Raw genomic sequence first — 16,489 nt, forward strand, 5'->3', positions numbered from 1 at the left:
TGGGTATCCTAAGTTTCTGGGCTAATATCGACTTATCGGTGAGTACATATTATGCGAGTTCCTTTGTGATTGGGTTACCTCACTCAGGATGATGCTCTCCAGGTCCATCCATTTGCCTAGGAATTTCATAAATTCATTTTTTAATAGCTGAGTAGTACTCCATTGTGTAAATGTACCACATTTTCTGTATCCATTCCTCTGTTGAGGGGCATCTGGGTTCTTTCCAGCTTCTGGCTATTATAAATAAGGCTGCTATGAACATAGTGGAGCATGTGTCCTTCTTACCGGTTGGGACATCTTCTGGATATATGCCCAGGAGAGGTATTGCGGGATCCTCCAGTAGTACTATGTCCAATTTTCTGAGGAACCGCCAGACTGATTTCCAGAGTGGTTGTACAAGCTTGCAATCCCACCAACAATGGAGGAGTGTTCCTCTTTCTCCACATCCTTGCCAGCATCTGCTGTCACCTGAATTTTTGAACTTAGCCATTCTGACTGGAGTGAAGTGGAATCTCAGGGTTGTTTTGATTTGCATTTCCCTGATGATTAAGGATGTTGAACATTTTTTCAGGTGCTTCTCAGCTATTCGGTATTCCTCAGGTCAGAATTCTTTGTTCAGCTCTGAACCCCATTTTTTATGGGGTTATTTGATTTTCTGGAGTCCACCTTCTTGAGTTCTTTATATATATTGGATATTAGTTCCCTATTTGATTTGGGATAGGTAAAGATCCTTTCCCAATCTTTTGGTGGCCTTTTTGTCTTATTGATGGTGTCTTTTGCTTTGCAGAAGCTTTGCAATTTTATGAGGTCCCATTTATTGATTCTCGATCTTACAGCACAAGCCTTTGCTGTTCTATTCAGGAATTTTTCCCCTGTACCCATATCTTCGAGGCTTTTCCCTACTTTCTCCTCTATAAGTTTCAGTGTCTCTGGTTTTATGGTGAGTTCCTTAATCCACTTAGATTTGACCTTAGTACAAGGAGATAGAAATGGATCAATTCACATTTTTCTATATGATAACTGCCAGTTGTGCCAGCACCATTTGTTGAAAATGCTGTCTTTTTTCCACTGGATGGTTTTAGCTCCCTTGTCAAAGATCAAGTGACCATAGGTGTGTGGGTTCATCTCTGGGTCTTCAATTTTGTTCTATTGGTCTACTTGTCTGTCACTATACCAATACCATGCAGTTTTTATCACAATTGCTCTGTAGTACAGCATTAGGTCTGGCATGGTGATTCCACCAGAGGTTCTTTTATCCTTGAGAAGAGTTTTTGCTGTCCTAGGTTTTTTGTTATTCCAGATGAATCTGCTGATTGCCCTTTCTACTTCGTTGAAGAATTGAGTTGGAATTTTGATGGGGATTGCATTGAGTCTTTTTGCTTTTTGCTTTTTGCTGTAGATTGCTTTTGGCAAGATAGCCATTTTTACAAAGTTGATCCTGCCAATCCATGAGCATGGGAGATCTTTCCATCTTCTGAGATCTTCTTTAATTTCTTTCTTCAGAGACTTGAAGTTCTTATCATACAGATCTTTCACTTCCTTAGTTAGAGTCACACCAAGGTATTTTATATTATTTGTGACTATTGAGAAGGGTGTTGTTTCCCTAATTTCTTTCTCAGCCTTTTTATCCTTTGTGTACAGAAAGGCCATTGACTACTTTGAGTTAATTTTCTAGCTATTTCATTGAAGCTGTTTATCAGGCTTAGGAGTTCTCTGGTGGAATTTTTAGGGTCACTTATATATACTATCATATCATCTGCAAAAAGTGATATTTTGACTTCTTCCTTTCCAATTTGTATCCCCTTGATCTCCTTTTGTTGTCTAATTGCTCTGGCTAGGACTTCAAGTACAATGTTGAATAGGTAGGGCAAGAGTGGACAGCCTTGTCTAGTCCCTGATTTTAGTGGGATTGCTTCCAGCTTCTCACCATTTACTTTGATGTTGGCTACTGGTTTGCTGTAGATTGCTTTTATCATGGTTAGATATGGGCCTTGAATTCCTGATCTTTCCAAGACTTTTATCATGAATGGGTGTTGGATTTTGTCAAATGCTTTTTCAGCATCTAACGAGATGATCATGTGGTTTTTGTCTTTGAGTTTGTTTATATACTGGATTACGTTGATGGATTTCCATATGTTGAACCATCCCTGCATCCCTGGGATGAAACCTACTTGGTCAGGATGGATGATTGTTTTGATGTGTTCTCGGATTCGGTTAGCAAGAACTTTATTGAGGATTTTTGCATCGATATTCATAAGGGAAATTGGTCTGAAGTTCTCTATCTTTGTTGGGTCTTTTTGTGCTTTAGGTATCAGAGTAATTGTGGCTTCATAGAATGAGTTGGGTAGAGTACCTTCTGTTTCTATTTTGTGGAATAGTTTGTGAAGAACTGGAATTAGGTCTTCTTTGAAGGTCTGATAGAACTCTGCACTAAACCCATCTGGTCCTGGGCTTTTTTTGGTTGGGAGACTATTAATGATTGCTTCTCTTTTTTTAGGGGATAGAGGACTGTTTAGATCATTAACCTGATCTTGATTTAGCTTTGGTACCTGGTATCTGTCTAGAAACTTGTCCATTTCATCCAGGTTTTCCAGTTTTGTTGAGCATAGCGTTTTGTAGAAGGATCTGATGGTGTTTTGGATTTCTTCAGTATCTGTTGTTATGTTTCCCTTTTCATTTCTGATTTTGTTCATTAGGATGCTTTCCTTGTACCCTCTAGTGAGTCTGGCTAAGGGTTTATCTATCTTGTTGATTTTCTCAAAGAACCAGCTCCTTGATTGGTTGATTCTTTGAATAGTTCTTGTTTCCACTTGGTTGATTTCACCCTTGAGTTTGATTATTTCCTGCCTTCTACTCGTCTTGGGTGAATTTGCCTCCTTTTGTTCTAGAGCTTTTAGTTGTGTTGTCAAGCTGCTAATGTGTGCTCTCTCTAGTTTCTTTTTGCAGGCACTCAGAGCTATGAGTTTTCATCTTAGGAATGCTTTCATTGTGTCCCATAAATTTGGGTATGTTGTGTCTTCATTTTCATTAAACTCCAAAAAGTCCTTAATTTCTTTCTTTATTCCTTACTTGACCAAGTTATCATTGAGAAGAGTGTTGTTAAGTTTCCACGTGAATGTTGGCTTTCTATTAGTTATTTTGTTATTGAAGATCAGCCTTAGTCCATGGTGATCTGATAGGATGCATGGGACAATTTCAATATTTTTGTATATGTTGACGCTTGTTTTTCTGACCAATTATGTGGTCAATTTTGGAGAAGGTACCATGAGGTGCTGAGAAGAAGGTATATCCTTTTGTTTTAGGATAAAATGTTCTGTAGATATCTGTTAGATCCATTTGTTTCATAACTTCTGTTAGTTTCACTGTGTCCCTGTGTATTTTCTGTTTCCATGATCTGTCCATTGGTGAAAGTGGTGTGTTGAAGTCTCCCACTATTATTATGTGAGGTGCAATGTGTGCTTTGAGCTTTACTAAAGTTTCTTCAATGAATGTGACTGCCCTTGTATTTGGAGTATATGTATTCAGAATTGAGAGTTCCTCTTGGAGGATTTTACCTTTGATGAGTATGAAGTGCCCCTCCTTGTCTGTTTTGATTATTTTGGGTTGGAAGTCGATTTTGTTAGATATTAGAATGGGTACTCCAGCTTATTTCTTCATACCATTTGCTTGGAAAATTGTTTTTCAGCCTTTCATTCTGAGGTAGTGTCTATCTTTTTTTCTGAGATGAGTTTCCGGTAAGCAGCAAAATGTTGGGTCTTGTTTGTATAGCCAGTTTATTAGTCTATGTCTTTTTTTGGCTTTGAAGTTTCCTTTTTTTTTTTAAATTAGGTAATTTCCTCAATTACATTTCCAATGCTATCCAAAAAGTCCCCAATACACTCCCCCCCCAGTCCCCTACCCACCCACCCCCACCCCTTGGCCCTGGCATTCCCCTGTACTGGGGCATATAAAGTTGGCAAGTCCAATGGGCCTCTCTTTCCAGTGATGGCCTACTAGGCCATCTTTTGATACAAATGCAGCTAGAGTCAAGAGCTCTGGGGTACTGGTTAGTTCATAATAATGATTCACCTATGGGGTTGCAGTTCCCTTTAGCTCCTTGGGTACTTTCTCTAGCTCCTCCATTGGGGGCCCTGTGATCCATCCAATAGCTGACTGTGAGCATCCACTTCTGTGTTTGCTAGGCCCCGGCATTGTCTCACAAGAGACAGCTATATCTGGGTCCTTTCAGCAAAATCTTGCTAGTGTATGCAATGGTGTCAGCGTTTGGAAGCTGATTATGGGATGGATCCCTGCATATGGCAGTCTTAAATGGTCCATCCTTTCTTCACAGCTCCAAACTTTATCTCTGTAACTCTTTCCATGGGTGTTATGTTCCCAATTCCAAGAAGGGGCACAGTGTCCACACTTTGGTCTTCGTTCTTCTTGAGTTTCATGCGTTTAACAAATTGTATCTTATATCTTGGGTATCCTAAGTTTTTGGGCTAATATCCACTTATCAGTGAGTACATATTGTGTGAGTTCCTTTGTGAATATGTTACCTCACTCAGAATGATGCCCTCCAGATCCATCCATTTGCCTAGGAATTTCATAAATTCATTCCTTTTAATAGCTGAGTAGTACTCCATTGTGTAAATGTACCACATTTTCTGTATCCATTCCTCTGTTGAGGGGCATCTGGGTTCTTTCCAGCTTCTGGCTATTATAAATAAGGCTGCTATGAACATAGTGGAGCATGTGTCCTTCTTACCGGTTGGAATATCTTCTGGATATATGCCCAGGAGAGGTATTGCTGGATCCTATGGTAGTATTATGTCCAATTTTCTGAGGAACCGCCAAACTGATTTCCAGAATGGTTGTACCAGCTTGCAATCCCACCAACAGTGAAGGAGTGTTCCTCTTTCTCCACATCCTCGCCAGCATCTGCTGTCACCTGAATTTTTGATCTTAGCCATTCTGACTGGTGTGAGGTGGAATCTCAGGGTTGTTTTGATTTGCATTTCCCTGATGATTAAGAATGTTGAACATTTTTTCAGGTGCTTCTCAGCCATTCGGTATTCCTCAGGTGAGAATTCTTTGTTCAGTTCTGAGCCCCATTTTTTAACGGGGTTATTTGATTTTCTGTAGTCCACCTTCTTGAGTTCCTTTAGTCTATGTCTTTTCATTGGGGAGTTGAGTCCATTGATATTAAGAGATATTAAGGAAAAGTAATTGTTGCTTCCTGTTATTTTTGTTGTTAAAGTTGACATTCTGTTCTTGTGGCTGTCTTCTTTTAGGTTTGTTGAGGGATTACCTTCTTGTTTTTTCTACGGCGTGGTTCCCATCCTTGTATCGTTTTTTTTCTGTTATTATCCTTTGAAGGCCTGGATTCGTGGAGAGATAATGGGTGAATTTGGTTTTGTTGTGGAATACTTTGGTTTCTCCATCTATGGTAACTGAGAGTTTGGCTGGGTATAGTAGCCTGGGCTGCAATTTGTGTTCTCTTAGTGTCTGTATAACATCTGTCCAGGGTCTTCTGGTTTTCATAGTCTCTGGTGAAAAATCTGGTGTAATTCTGATAGGCTTGCCTTTAGATGTTACTTGACCTTTTTCCCTTACTTCTTTTAGTATTCTATCTTTATTTAGTGCATTTGTTGTTCTGATTATTATGTGTCGGGAGGAAATTCTTTTCTGGTCCAGTCTATTTGGAGTTCTGTATGCTTCTTGTATGTTCATGGGCATCTCTTTCTTTAGATTTGGGAAGTTTTCTTCAATAATAAAATTGTTGAAGATGTTTGCTGTTCCTTTGAGTTGAAAATCTTCATTCTCATCCACTCCTATTATCGGTAGGTTTGGTCTTCTCATTGTGTCCTGGATTTCCTGGATGTTTTGAGTTAGGATCTTTTTGCATTTTGTATTTTCTTTGATTGTTGTGCCGATGTTCTCTATGGAATCTTCTGCACCTGAGATTCTCTCTTCCATCTCTTGTATTCTGTTGCTGATGCTTGCATCTATGGTTCCGGATTTCTTTCCTAGGTTTTCTATCTCCGGCATTGCCTCACTTTGGGTTTTCTTTATTGTGTCTACTTCCCTTTTCAGGTCTTGGATGGTTTTATTCAATTTCATCACCTGTTTGGTTGTGTTTTCCTGCAATTCTTTAAGGGATTTTTGTGTTTCCTCTTTAATGTCTTCTACCTTTTTGGTTATGTTTTCCTGCAATTCTTTAAGGGATTTTTGTGTTTCCTCTTTAATGTCTTCTACTTGTTTAGCAGTGTACTCCTGTATTTCTTTAAGTGAGTTATTTAAGTCCTTCTTGATGTCCTCTACTATCATCATGAGATATGCTTTTAAATCCAGGTCTAGCTTTTCAGGTGTGTTGGGGTGGTCTGGACTGGGCGAAGTGGGAGTGCTGGGTTCTGATGATGGTGAGTGGTTCTGGTTTCTGTTAGTAAGATTCTTACGTTTTCCTTTCGCCATCTGGTAATCTCTGGAGTTATTTGTTGTAGTTGTCTCTGTTTAGAGATTGTTCCTCTGGTGATTTTGTTACCCTCTATGAGCAGACCTGGGAGACTAGCTCTCTCCTCTGAGTTTCAGTGGTCAGAGCAGTCTCTGCAGGCAAGGTCTCCTCTTTCAGGGAAGGTGCACAGTTATCTGGTGTTTGGACCTGCTCCTGGCCAAAGATGAAGGCCCCAAACAGGATCTTTCCCAGAAGCTGTGTTGCTTTGGCCTGTCACAGAAGCCGTTGTTTCAGTAGTCCACACTCTCACCTGTGTAGACTACTTTCCTTCGGAGTCCCAGAACCAAGGTGGCTCCCGAGGAACCTGAGGTAGAAGCCTCTTGCGTTGGGTGTACACCTGTCCTCTACCAGGAAGGTGGCCGGTTGTCTGGAGCCGAAAATTGCGCAGCCTCAGAGGCTCTGTGGCTCTCGCCTGTCCCAGAGACTGCTGGCCTCTGTATTCCACACTCTCACCTGTGCAGACTGTCCTCCGCGCTGCCTCAGAGTTCTTGTTCACTTCTTGTGAGTGAATTTTAAAGAGTTATATTGGAATATAGCAATAGTGTTAGTTGTGAGTGTTATTATCAACATCAGAATAGTTGCTGTGTTATTCAGGGCAGGAAAAGAAGCTTTTGTATGAGAACAAAATGAAAAAAATGTACCTGCAATATTTGTTTAATGCAATCAGCAAGCTGGATCAAGCAAATTCATATAAACTGTATTAAATCAATATGATGGACTTTTATCCTTTTAGTCTTTATATTTAAAGCACCACCCTTAAAACAAAGATTGAACTTGAAATAGACACCATAGATTTGAGACTAATTTAATTTAGAGTATAACCATGAATCTCATAGCTCAAGACCATGTTTCTGGGAGCTAATGGATAGAGGAAGGATTCTTTGTAGAGAGTTGGAGGTTGAAGAGATTTATTCATAGTGGAAGTTGGATCCAGGGGCCCATCTCATGTAAAGTGAGACAGGGCCAGTGGAAGAAATATCTGGGCAAGAAGAAGAAGAAGCAGAGTAGCTTGGATGGTCCTTTTTAACATTATTTAATTATCGGGAGTTCCTCTCCAGGTTATGAATTTCCTAAACAAACAAACAAACAAACAAACAAACAAAAACAAAAAACAAAAACAAAAACAAAAAACCCAAAAACTTTCTTCAACTCAAAATTCACACTATTTAGTTTTTCACATTTTTGTTACATTTCAGAAGTAGTTCAGTTACAGCACCTTTACATATTGTTACAAACAATGGGATGGTTATGACCTGTTCCTCAAAAATGCCATCCCCAGATAACATCCCATCCATCCACTTTCCTCTCTTACACCTACTGAGTGGAGAAACCATGAAAAGTCAGGACTAGAAATCTTGATACCTGATTCCACTTGGACCCTTCACACTCTTCAGCAAAAGTCCGAATTGTCCATGGAGGTCTTCCCAAAACTTTCCCACCCTCCTCCAACTCTCTGTGACAGCCATCTGAGCACTGTTCCAGAGACTTGAACCTTACTTCCCTGTATGTTGAGAATCCTCAGTTTGTCAAATGAACATTTCTCAACACTTTCTGGTGCATATAAGTTCCATGTGGTCTGCAACCTTATAGGTGAAACAACAATATGAACTAATCAGTACCCCCAGAACTCGTGTCTCTAGCTGCATATGTAGCAGAAGATGGCCTACTTGGCCATAATTGGGAAGAGAGGCCCCTTGGTCTAGCAAACTTTATATGCCCCAGTACAGGGGAAAGCCAGGGCCAAGAAGTGGGAGTGAGTAGGTTGGGGAGCAGGGCAGGGGGAGGGTATAGGGAACTTTTGGGATAGCATTTGAAATGTAAATGAAGAAAATATCTAATAAATAACAAATAATGAAAAGTTCCATGTGTCTACATCTGTCTTCTTACTCATAAAACAGCATCTATGTGTCAGGTCAGTCCTATTTTGGGTTATTTTCTTAGATACATTGCTATATGAACTCCCCAATCCTCCCTAATCTCTGCAGCTCAACAGTATGTCTTTCCTGCTGAATGGCAACCACATTGCTTTTTACTCCAGCCTGGCTGTCCTGGAAAACAGTATGTGGACCAGGCTAGCCTCAAACTCACAGAAATCCACTTCTCTCTGCCTCCCAAGTGCTGAGATTAAAGCAGCATGCTACTTTGCCCATCCCACAGTTCATATATTTAATTGGTGCCCAGATGACTGAACCTGGATTCCTGAGGCTGCTACAGATGGAGCATCTCCCTCCAAACTCCATTTACAGAAACAAACGAAAGTTTTAAAATGCAATGACCAAATTGGGGTTTGTGGAAGTTTGTGTAGGACCATGCTATGCTTCTTCTTGGAGAACTGCTTCAAGTGTATCACCAAACACACGGTGACAAAATTATTGTAAGGATCATCAGATTAAATTCCCTCAGGTTAAAGTCCAAGAGGATGTACAGAGCTGGGGTTTCTGGTGGTTGTGGCATTTAGAAGCTGGAAAAAATAAAACAATGATAAGAAGGCTCAGTATCAGGTGGTTCTTCCTGATGTCCTAGGAATTAATGCAGAGAAACCACACACTGATAGCAGTCCACTTTGAATGGCCATATTGGAGCACACAAGGCAAACCAGTAATCCCCCTGGGCCCTTGGAAGGTCATTAATTTCTCTTTAGAGACAAACAGGCTGCAAAACAAGCAGGATCTGATTATGAGGCTCTAAGTTTGCAACACATTTCAGTGCTCAGTCTTCCTAGTGTCATAATTAGAGAAGGGAACAGGGAGTGGGGATGGTCATGGGACTCTGACCCAAGAGTCCAGGATAGTTGACTCTGTTAGTCTTCTTATGGAGTCTCTGTTCTCCTTGGGTCTCTCAATTCTTTCCCCAAGAGTTCTATTCAATAGTTTTCTGTCTTTTCTGTTATATTTTGGGCTAGTCAGGTGAGCTGGGGGTAAAGGGTTGTCACTATGTACCCCTTTCTCACCTGTTAGTCTATAGTTAACAATACCATAACAATAGTAGCTTTCTTGTCTTTTACAGTCAGCAGGAGCATGGATCATGGACTTCCACATGGTTACCCGGATGAGCACATGCCATGTACCTCAACATGATCTCCAGTGGCAGTACAGACCACAGACATCAACTCAGCTCTCTGCTGCTGTATGGGCCACAGACACCATCATAGCTCTCAGCAGCATCTCAGGACAAAGTGCAGCACCCATGGTCTCAGATGGCAGCGTGGGTCACTCACATCAATACTGCCCTTGGGTGACAGCACAGCACAGAGACATCAACACGGGTTCAGGCTGCAACACAGACCATGGACACCAGCAAGCCTCCAGTGGTAATGTGCCACGGATATCAACACAGACCCTGACTGCGTTGACTGTAAGACCCCTGAAGCTGGGCCTCTGCTCAAGTCCCGGGATGAGCTGGCCAGCACCCCAATGACTCGAGAAAAAACCAAACCTGATGCAAACTGCAAGAGATTTTATTATCGGCTAGCTGAGGACGAACTCCTCACGCAGCACAGGCAGGGGAATTCAACCCCGAGCAGTAACAGTAGGGGGCTTTTAACAGCTAGCTGAGGAATTGGGAGGAGTTGGGAGGAGAGTTCTCTGCTGGATGTCCTTGGTAAAATTACAATTATCACATCTCTGGCTGTAAGGCTCACAAAAAGGCTTCTTGTGGCTATAGAGAACAAAGAGCTTCTTTCTGGCTGTATTGTTAGAGATCAGGGAAAACAAGCTTGGGGAACACCCAGGGGCTTTACCTTCTAGGGAGAAACACTCTAAGTCGGGGTCTCACAAGATCACAAACCCAGACATGGCCCTATGCAGCAACACTGACTTGGACATCAACATGGCTTCAGGTGGCATTGCAGGACATACATAATATGACCTCCAGTGGCAACAAGGCCCACGGACACATAAACAGTGTGCCTTAGGTATTGGCTCAGATCAAGGATGTCCATATGGCCTTCAGTGGTAACTCTGGCCAGGGACATCAACATGGCTCCTGCTGCCTTTGGACCATGGACTTTCACATTAAACCCAGGCTTCAACACATCCTGAGTCAGTGAACTACAGATACCTAAGTGGTCTCCTGGGGGTAGCATTGGAAGATAGAGATCTTTTGAGGAGGTTCAGTTCAGAAAATGAACTATTCTTTTTCTTGGACATCCTGTCATTGCTCAAAACCAGAGTGATTGTGTGACTGATCAGTGTGTTCTGCTGTGTCAGAGTGCTCCAGGATGCTACAAACTACCTCACTGTTGGCTCCACTCAGCAACAGCGTGTAACCATCCACTGCATACTCATCCACCACAGCCTTCTCTCACATCTATCACCACCTTAGCATCTTTAGTTCTGCCTTTTTCTACCACTCCCTCCCCATTCTGTTCCTCATCTTTCCTATCTCTCCATTGGAAACTGTGGTGTCACATAGTATAATATTTTAATGTTCAGACAGATTCACATGCAAATATTCATTGTTAGGAGTTGTTGGTCTGCTTCAAGGTTTCTGGTTTTTGGAGCTCCAAAAATGCTGGAACATTGCTGAGACTTGTCTCAGATATTTTGCTGTTGCCCAGATAAGGGTGATGTTAAAATTAGGCAGGGTGTTTGGGGACAGGTTCTGTCTAAGCTCCTGACTGCCACACACCTTCTTGCCCTTGATGTTTGCCACCACAAGGCTCACCAGGCTCTACTGTTGTGCACTCTCCATCTCACAGCAGGACAAACAATAGGGACTGCTGCTGCAGTCTAACCTCTACTGGGTCTACTGGGTCTCCTATCTGCGGGGAATGAGTTTCTGTTTGCAGGTGAGCAAGTAGTAGGCGAGAATGGGGGTGACAAACAGACATGACACAAGAATCTTTATCTGAATGACTTTTTTTTTTTTTTTTTGTACAGAAGAAAACCAAGAAAAGCCAGGCGAACACATCTGCTAAGTTACAGGACACAAAACAAACAAAAAGATTGCATAAATCAAAAGATGGCTGGGACCAGGCCACATTTACCATTTAAAATGGAGCCAGTTGAATGCTCTGATGCAATGCTAGTCTATTGTTAAACCCACCACCAGGGGTTCTTTAGAAAATACCTGATTATGCTATTCCTCTGGGCCTGGTGAAGAAACCTGTACCAGGGGAAATTCCCTTCCACTAATGCTTTCATATGACAATCCACCTATTTGCTAGGCCAGTGTGTATTCCTGTGTTTGGGTGAGACTCAGCTATTGTCCTAAGTAATTACTATGCAGACTAGCCCTGAGCTTTCCTAGCTCTGTACTTTGTAACGCCTGATTATTTTCACTGTCTTTACTAGAAGTGAATTTGAATGTTACTGAATAGGTAACATTCTCACTGAATTCCAAGCTCACCTTTGGTCTAAAGGATTTTCTAGGAACCATTGGAACACTGGTGGGGGCTTAGCTATGTCAAAAATCAATCCTTAAAGGCACTTATAATAAAACAATACTGAAAGAGAGCACACGGATCCAAACGCCAGACTAACACGAGAACAGGTTTTGAGGCTATGGGAATGCTAAGGTTCCAGGAGGCAAAGTTTCCTTGAAACTCTTTGCCTCTTGACTGCTTTCAGGCTCTTAGGCCTACCAAGCAGACTGCACTGGAGTGGACATAGCAGACTGCAGCTATAATAGATTTATACTGGGTACTGGTTGGCAGGCCTAGGACTGGCTGTATTCAGTTATGACATGTTTCTGCAGGACTTTCAGGCTGCTATACCCTACCTTGTCTCCATGTCAGCTGCCCCACATCTTGACTCACCAGGAATAACTATGGAGCTTGTAGGTTGTAGGCCAAACCATAGTGCCACATTCTCCATCTCCCACCAGGGCAAGCAGCATAGGCTGCAGCAATAGTAGATCCATATTGGTGGCTGTCTGGCAAGTCCTCCTCAGCAGTGAAATGGCTCTGCAGGTGCTCCAGGCAGCCACATATCACCCTGTCCTCAGTGCTGATTGCTAGGTATGTCTTTTGTTCTGTAGTCTACAGGCAGTGCTGCTGCTTCTAGCTTTGCTTAGCTATCAGTGCAAGCAGCACAGGCCACAGCCTCTGAGGTTCCATATCAGGAGCTGACTGGTGGGCCTAGCCCTGGCCATATTTAGCAATGACCTGTTTCTGTAGGAGCTACCTGGAGCTACACATCACCAGTACCCACAGTCCCAAGGCTTATCAACAATGACTTTTGTATTTGCAGGTTGCTGGCTGAGACATGTCAGTAAAGGGTGTATATTTTCCTTCTCTGTGCACGGCTTTGTTCTTCCATCTCTCCTTCCCATTTTTTGAGTCCACATTAAAAAAAAATCTTCTCATAAGACTTGCCTTTCCCCTGCTTAGTTCTTTTAGAGCTATTACAGGCCCTGCAGACTCCTTTCTGTTGGGAGAGATCTTGTTTGAATATTAACTGCCTTAAGTGCTTGCTGTCATAACATCTTGGCCTCTGTGGGAAAGTACTAGACCAGCTGAGTACAAATAGACATAGATCCTGAAGTCAGTGGAGAACAAATAGCTCAAATCTTGTGGGTAGGTGCCTAAAAACCCATTCTGTTCTGATCTTCCTGCTGAACTGTTTACCCAGTCAATATCCTGCTCCTGGTAACAGGTACATTACCCAGAGACAAAGTGATCCCCCTCCATCCCCTTCTTTCTCCTATGAGTATATAACCTGTGTGGGAAAAATAAAAAATTGTCAGCTCGATCATAAGACTTGCTGTCTGTTCTTTGTGTTTCTTGTTCCCCCATTTTCTTCCAGGTAGCCCCTCAAGTCACTGTTTGACTATCCTGTGGGTCAAGACAAACTGGCACCCAGAACATGGGGCTTCCAGGAGATCGTTGAGGAAGAGAACACCACTCATGATTGGAGGGGAGGCCTACCTGCTCATCTCAGGAAGCGCCATAGAGCAGCTTTGGTTCAGCACAACCCTACTGTCAACCCAACCATGAGACAGTCTAGGAGAGAGAACATAAGCAGCACAGATCTTAGGAGAAATACGGTAAGACATGGGACAAGCATTTTCTAAGCAGTCACTTTTTGTGACAGCGCTCAAGGAGTCACTCAAAACTTGAGGATCTACGGTCAAGGAAAAGGATTTGAAGAAATTTTTGGATTATGTGGGAGAGATTTGCCCATGGTTCCCCCAAGAGGGAATGACTGATGTAAAGAGGTGGTGCAGAGTTGGTGATTGTTTCAGAGATTATTATGAAGCATTTGGACCTACAAAAATACCTGTAACAACTGGTCCCTCATTAAGAACATTCTTAAAACCACCCCAGAATGGCCAGATCTCCAATGCTTGGTGTCCGAGGGAGAGTGGTCTTTTAAAGAATCTGTCTCCCGTTCTTCTGCTAACCTAGTAATTTATACACCGCCTCTTTCCCCTTTAAGAGAGAAATCTTTGGACCACAAGCCTCTTCCGGTCAGACCAGCACCGGGGTAGCTAGGGCGCAGGGTCGGCTGACACTCGCCAGCTACCCACAACACCCGCCACAGGATCTTAAGACTTCTGGTGAGTGGAACACAGCTTCTGCTCCAATCCAATTGCGCGCGGGACCTGAGTCTGCATTAGTTAGGGAAGCAGAAAACCGGCCTGAGTAGGGCCACAAGACTCTTCAGGTCTGACCAGTACCTGGGTAGCTAGAGCGCAGGGTCGGCTGACACCCGCCAGCTACCCACGACACCCGCCACAGGATTTTGAGACTTCTGGTGAGTGGAACACAGCTTCTGCTCCAGTCCAATCACACGGGACCTGAGACTGCTTTGGTTGGGGAGGCAGAAATCAGGCCTGAGTAGGGCCACAAGCCTCTTCGGGTCTGACCAGCACCTGGGTAGCTAGAGCGCAGGGTCTGCTGACACCTGCCAGCTACCCACGACACCCGCCACAGGATTTTGAGACTTCTGGTGAGTGGAACACAGAGTCTGCTCCAATCTTTAAACAGTGACAACAATAACAACTAATCCCAGAGATTACCAGATGGCGAAAGGTAAACGTAAGAATCTTACTAACAGAAACCAAGACCACTCACCATCATCAGAACCCAGCACTCCAACTTCGCCCAGTCCAGGGCACCCCAACACACTGGAAAAGCTAGACCCGGTTCTAAAAGCATATCTCACGATGATGGTAGAGGACATCAAGAAGGACTTTAATAACACACTTAAAGAAATACAAAAGAACACTGGTAAACAGGTAGAAGACATTAAAGAGGAAGCACAAAAATCCCTTAAAGAATTGCAGGAGAACACTGGTAAACAGGTAGAAGACATTAAAGAGGAAGCACAAAAATCCCTTAAAGAATTGCAGGAGAACACTGCTAAACAGGTAGAAGACATTAAAGAGGAAGCACAAAAATCCCTTAAAGAATTGCAGGAGAACACTGCTAAACAGGTAGAAGATATTAAAGAGGAAGCACAAAAATCTATTAAAGAATTGCAGGAAAACCAGACCAAACAGGTGATGGAATTGAATAAAACCATCCAAGACCTAAAAAGGGAAGTAGAAACAATGAAGAAAACCCAAATTGAGGCAACACTGGAGATAGAAACACTAGGAAAGAAATCTGGAACCATAGATACGAGCATCAGCAACAGAATACAAGAGATGGAAGAGAGAATCTCAGGTGCAGAAGACTCCATAGAGAACATCGGCATGACAATCAAAGAAAATACAAAATCCAAAAAGATCCTAACTCAAAATATCCAGGAAATCCAGGACAAAATGAGAAGACCAAACCTACGGATAATAGGAGTAGATGAGAATGAAGATTTTCAACTCAAAGGACCAGCAAATATATTCAACAAAATTATAGAAGAAAACTTTCCAAAACTAAAGAAAGAGATGCCCATGAACATACAAGAAGCCTACAGAACTCCAAATAGACTGGACCAGAAAAGAAATTCCTTCCGACACATAATAATCAGAACAACAAATGCACTAAATAAAGATAGAATACTAAAAGCAGTAAGGGAAAAACGTCAAGTAACATATAAAGGCAAGCCTATCAGAATTACACCGGATTTTTCACCAGAGACTATGAAAGCCAGAAGGGCCTGGACAGATGTTATACAGAAACTAAGAGAACACAATTTCCAGCCCAGGCTACTATACCCAGCCAAACTCTCAATTACCATAGATGGAGAAACCAAAGTATTCCATGATAAAACCAAATTCACACATTATCTTTCCACGAATCCAGCACTTCAAAGGATAATAACAGAAAAAACCAATACAAGGACGGAAACCACATCATAGAAAAAGCAAGAAGGTAATCCCTCAACAAACCTAAAATAAGACAGCCACAAAAACAGAACACCAACTCTAACAACAAAAATAAAAGGAAGCAACAATTACTTCTCCCTAATATCTCTTAATATCAATGGACTCAACTCCCCAATAAAAAGACATAGACTAACAGGCTGGCTACAGAAACAGGACCCAACATTTTGCTGCTTACAGGAAACTCATCTCAGAGAAAAAGATAGACACTACCTCAGAATGAAATGCTGGAAAACAATTTTCCAAGCAAATGGTAGGAAGAAACAAGCTGGAGTAGCCATTATAATATCTGATTAGATTGACTTCCAACCCAAAGTCATCAAAAAAGACAAGGAAGCGCACTTCATTCTCATCAAAGGTAAAATCCTCCAAGAGGAACTATCAATTCTGAATATCAATGCGCCAAATACACGGGCAGCCTCATTCATTAAAGATACTTTAGTAAAGCTCAAAGCACACATTGCACCTCACACAATAATAGTGGGAGACTTCAACACACCACTTTCACCAATGGACAGATCATGGAAACAGAAACTAAACAGGGACACAGTGAAACTAACAGAGGTTATGAAACAAATGGATCTAACAGATATCTACAGAACATTTTATCCTAAAACGAAAGGATATACCTTCTTCTCAGCACCTCACGGTACCTTCTCCAAAATTGACCACATAATTGGTCACAAAACAAGCCTCAATATATACAAAAATATTGAAATTGTCCCATGC

The sequence above is a fragment of the Mus caroli genome, unplaced genomic scaffold (genome assembly GCF_978045245.1).
Source record: "Mus caroli unplaced genomic scaffold, Mus_caroli_1 scaffold_13, whole genome shotgun sequence".
Classification (NCBI taxonomy): domain Eukaryota; kingdom Metazoa; phylum Chordata; class Mammalia; order Rodentia; family Muridae; genus Mus; species Mus caroli.